Here is a 5405-nt window from a genome sequence, read left to right as displayed (position 1 = left end):
TTGTTTTGTATTTTGTTGGTGTAGTGTTTGGGTGATCCTTGTTTTTGGTGGTTGTTGTATTTATGTGCTTAGTTGATAGTGCTGCTTCTTGTTGTTGGTGCTGCTTCTTGCTCTTGTGCGGGCATATGAGTTTTGCTGGTTGTTGCACGCTGATTTCGCGTGAGGCTGCTTTTGACGATTTTGGTGGGGTCTGATATAGGTTGTTTTCCTCTTTGTTGTTCCTTGTCATTGTTTTTTGGGGGCCTGGTTCCATTTAATTCGGATTGCTTGGTTTTCTGATTCTTTCGTTTCTTTCGTGGTTCTACAGTTTGGTAATCTGTTTCGGTTACACTTTCACTGCCCGACTCCGCCCGTTTACCATCGTGTTCGTCCTCCAGCGCCGCCTCCTCCTCACTCTGCATAGCCTCCTCCTCCTCCTTTTCTGGAGCTGCTGGGGGCTGGGGCTGCTCCATGCTGACAGCCTCCTGGTCCGGCTCATGATCAGAATCGCCACCATCGTCGGAGATGTGTCCGAACAGATCATCACTTCTTGACACCGCCGCCGCATATGTACCACGTCCGTTTGCCTCTCTGCAATCTCTCCTCACGTGGCCCTTTTTTCCGCAAGTGAGGCAGGGGCGTGTGACATTGCACCCTGGGTACCACGAGTGTACCACGAAACCATGTACCTTAAAAAACTCTGGCACTCTATCTACGTCTGCAGAATCAATCTGCACTATTCTCTTTCCAGTTCTCACTGTCGGGAACCCCCGCAATGTCTCCCACCTAACCTTACAAATTCCGACACCCAGTCTGGCTTCAACTCCCTCCTTAAACAAGTCCATAGGGAACTCATTTGGTTATCTGGTAATGTGTATGTCTATGAATTTTCTTTTTGTAAACCTAGTTATGGGTGGTGGTGTCGTGATCAGGACTGTCTTCCCTTTTATAGTAAAACTCTCAAAATTGATTATTTTGGTTTTGTTTTTAGGATAGATCAGCATAATCCCTCTTCCTATATTTGTGATAAAATCGATGTTTTCGAGAGTTACTCCCCTGGCGGCTAGTGCCCCGAGGATTTCGGGGGTTGCCGGTCTTTCCGCCGCATGGACTTGGGACAGATCTACCGCTTGGACATAGTCCCATCTTTCTGCGGTGAAAAGTCTGCCTTCTTCCGTTTCGGTGAAGGCGTGCTTGGGTAAGAATTGCTTACATACCTCTTCGCTGTTCATCTTGTATGAGTGAAACAGTATGCTTATTTGTACTGATATACGGTAAACGTTAGAATTTAATGTGTAGTGGTGATGTGTGTTGCGACAGGGTCCTTAAAGGGGCTGTGATATTTAAGTGGCAATGTCGTGTAAGGAAGAATAAAGAGATAGATTAGAACGGACTCACCAAACGGTTCGGCTTCCCAGCTGAATTCCACTTGCTCCTGAATCACTGCTTACCTTCCTTTTGTATCCAGGTAATCTTTAGTAAAAGGCGAAAGATTAATACGATGTGAAGAGAAACCAGAGTTACTAAAAGGCGAAAGATTAATACGATGTGAAGAGAAACCAGAGTAATCATTATACTTTCACGCTTTATTTTGAAGAGAAATAGTTTGAACTTTCCAAATGCTTTTGTAAAGACGATAGTGGAATGGTTATGTCTACAAAGATCCAAAAGGGTCATAGTTTTCAATATACAGTGTCATTTTGCTATTGGCTATTTTGAATTTCAGTGAAACCCATTTATTTTCTTTATACTGGTAGAAAGGATACTAATTAATATTTCTATATTTCTTGTCGTGGAAAAGGCAGGGGGAGTTAATTTGACAGTAAAAGGGATGTAATCCACATTCGTTAGATGTTCGAGTTATCGAGATGGATTATAACTACCTATTTATACATCAGGAAAAGATTACTAATTTGGAAAAAAAATAACAGGTGTTTTATTCATATAGGAAATCAAAATTTACTTGAAGAAAAAAAATTCCATTTTAGATTAATGCAACGTGTGGATGTTTCAGATGTTTGGGATATCATCTGTCTTCTCCGAGGAGAGCAATGTAGACCTTAAACCTGGCATATGTACTAGCAAACTAGGGTATGTTATACCAAGCTTAGACCATTAACTGTCTTTATTGCGTTTGGTACAATTCCAATAGGTGGTCCACACATGGTTAAGTAAAGATTCAGACATGTTTAGGCTGCCGTTAATGAAATTGAGTCGCAATTATTACTTCCGGATCAGTACCCACAAAAGTAGTCCCAGTCTATATTTAGAGCATTGTTTCCTCTCTCGTTTCGGTAGTGGTACGCAGCTTAGATTTCGGCTTTTGAGGTATAGATTTCAGGAAAATTAAATTGAAAACTCTTTGTAAAATGAGCATCAATGAGTTTCTCTTCCTACTGCTAAAACTGCTTCTCTGTTAGATCCAACTCGCGAAAAAGGCGCATAACATATTCCCATGTTGTTGTTGTGGGAATAACGCCATTTTTCAGCACGTGATAGGCTATACATGGCGGCCAGTATAAATAGTGGCATAAGAAACTGGAGAAAACCTCGGGAAGAGCCACCGACTCACGAGAGGCTAATGGCAACCTTTCTCATATACACACATAGACCGACCCCGAGACCCGAACCACGTGGATCGAGATGAGATGGCAGTGATTGGTAAAGTCGAGCGCTTTAGAACACTCGGCCATCCGGGTTCCCGTTTAATTCCATGTAGTTTAAAATTAGCATTTAAAACCTTAATACTTACGTGTAAATTCTTCATTTCTTTTAAGATATGTCACCTGCTGTGATACATCGCCAGCATTGAAAATTATTTTCTGTCGGAAACGTGTCATGCCGTTTTCATAGATTTGTATGTTTTGAGTTTAAATGAATGCAGCCGGTGTTACTATCCATCAAAAATAATAGTAATACAAAGTTTATGTAAGTAACAACTCAGATTTCGTTAGAGATTTTCAATCACAAATACATAAAAGTAGCTAGAAATACGAGGCCTCCAAAGTTGCATATTAAAACTTGCTGGTACTCTGTGACATGTGAATGGTTTTAAGATTGTTCTTTTTGAATTATTTTTAGGCAGCCATAGTCAAAAAAATTTCCTTAATGTTATTTCGTCTGTTTTGCTTTAATTTGGTTTCGTTAGATGCCTCAAGGAGCAAATCTGAGCAGCTTTGATCATTAATGAAATTGTAAAGCCGATGTAATAAGCCTTTCCCAAAGAATTTATTAATTTCTTAGAATTAGTTCGAAGATGAAATATACCATGGCACATGCTCATAGGTAGAGAAAAAAATAATGAACAGATCACAACAAACAAACAAAAAACCCCAACCATGTTGCCACTTGCACATGGACGTAAGCTTATGGTGCTTTAGGTTCGTTGATATTAGACACACACACACACACACACACACACACACACACACACACACACACACTGTTTACTCATATTCAGCGTGATGTTGTGAGTTTGACGCCATTTTCCAACAATGACAAGAAAAAAACAACTTGCATCTTTCAAATGCAATTAATATTACAGTACCTTCGGTTCTTTGATTTTCAGTCAAAACACACACACACACACACACTCGTGCATGTATATACACAGGGCGTTTTTACTGCAGACGAGTTTCAAATATACACTTAACAGATCTTAATTTCCAAAACTTTGATACATCTAGTCCACAATCATTAGATCACGCCTCTTTTTATTAGCGGATTGATTATTCAGATTGGTTTTACTGGGTTTAATGCCATTTTGCAGCACATGATTGGTATATATATGAACGCTAAATTGATACACTTTGGATGACCATATGCAAATATAATACTTGTACATACATTTGCATACATATTCCACGCAAACTAGACCAGCAAGTAGATCATCGCTTCTTTTGTTTTTTTCTGACACTACCGGTAATGTCAGGGGAGAAAAAAGAAGAAAAGGCGGAGATCTACTTGTTGGTCTAAAAAGCAAACGTGCATCTACATACATGTATTTGAATAACATCACATCAAATGCTAAATTCATAAACATAAGATAATGTTACTTACTTCCAAACACACATGCATACCATATACATGTGAGATAAAGAGGACAAAATAGAAGGTATGATGCGAGAAAGTGACGTGATAACTAACATACTTCTGGTCCAGTAATATTCAGGGAACATAATATTCCTGATAAACTCCATTTGTCAATAAATCGAACAAGGTCAGATCCATAAGGACATAGAACACAATTAATTTTACTCTATGTTCTCTACATTTGTTTCTCAATACTTCTTAAATCTCTAAAAAATGCATAAATATAACTCTTCTGTCACCACCAAAATGAGAGGAAGAAATATTCTAAAAATAGACTTGAACTACATCTATTGGTACTGAACTGGATGTACTAATTGTGACCTGATTCCTGACAGGCCCAATTTGTTATGGCCAATTTTAGTCAAACTTTTATATTTGCATGCCACACCTATTTCAATTTTATACATGAAGTCTTTTTGAATTTTATTACAAACAAGACACGTGACACCTTTCAGAAAGTGTGTAGTGCTGGTGTTCCACAGGGTGCAAGTTTTGGTCCAAGTGCTCTTGAGAAACCAAAACTTAATTTGCTATATCTTCCTTAATTATAAGAATTTTTCAATGCAATGAAAGCCTGAATGTACAAGGCCTCTCTGAGAATATGTTTACAATTTGAAATTATTGATAAAGGAAATTTAAATAAACATTTAAATTTTAAAAACTACATTTTATTGAAAATATAAATTTTCCTACAAGTTTTAAAATTCAGTTTGACAAATTTTAGACAGCAAAGTTGACTAATACATGGTATTTAAAACAAATGGTAGCTTAAGTCTGTACAAGTGATATCATTTTTCCCAGGGTTAGTGAAGCAACACAGCTCATAGTGATTTTGGCAGCAAACCGCAATATGCCTGTCCAGATGCATATAGGTGTAGACACTAAAGAAACAGTGACAGGTGCTATGTTCCACATATTGTGTCAGGTACGTAGGCAGTTGTTTGTATAAGTAATAGCGCACTCAGATTTAAAGTTCGGATGGGACCACTACCATGTTGTATAGCAAAAATGCATTCCATTTCAATGTCAATAACTACAAAAGGTGACAATGGGATAGGAAAATACAGTTTCTAGGGAGGCTCTACCTTACTGAAAAATGGTGTTATTCTCTCTCATGAAGACCTAAGCCATGTCTTTGTGGTGCTATATATCAGTGTGGTGATATGAACTAATCATGGTCACTTATGACAGTACACTTCACATGTCCTTATGAAACCTTGCTATCACCACCGGACTACTGGAGAGCTTCCAAACTGATCCAACTCTAACATTTTGTTCCAGATACAATGTTAGACCTGAAAAGATATAACATGTCTCACTTGATTCTAGAAAAC

The 5405-nt window shown here is 38.3% G+C and overlaps 1 pseudogene; it reads right to left on the bottom strand.

Moving 5' to 3' along the window:
• Positions 1-1442: 1442 nt before the first annotated feature.
• Positions 1443-1487, bottom strand: LOC149777108 (U5 spliceosomal RNA; annotated as a pseudogene).
• Positions 1488-5405: the final 3918 nt, after the last annotated feature.

The sequence above is a fragment of the Sinohyriopsis cumingii genome, chromosome 18 (assembly GCF_028554795.1).
Source record: "Sinohyriopsis cumingii isolate HCF-2022 chromosome 18, ASM2855479v2, whole genome shotgun sequence".
NCBI lineage: Eukaryota > Metazoa > Mollusca > Bivalvia > Unionida > Unionidae > Sinohyriopsis > Sinohyriopsis cumingii.
This window is presented reverse-complemented; position numbering and strand designations above follow the sequence as displayed.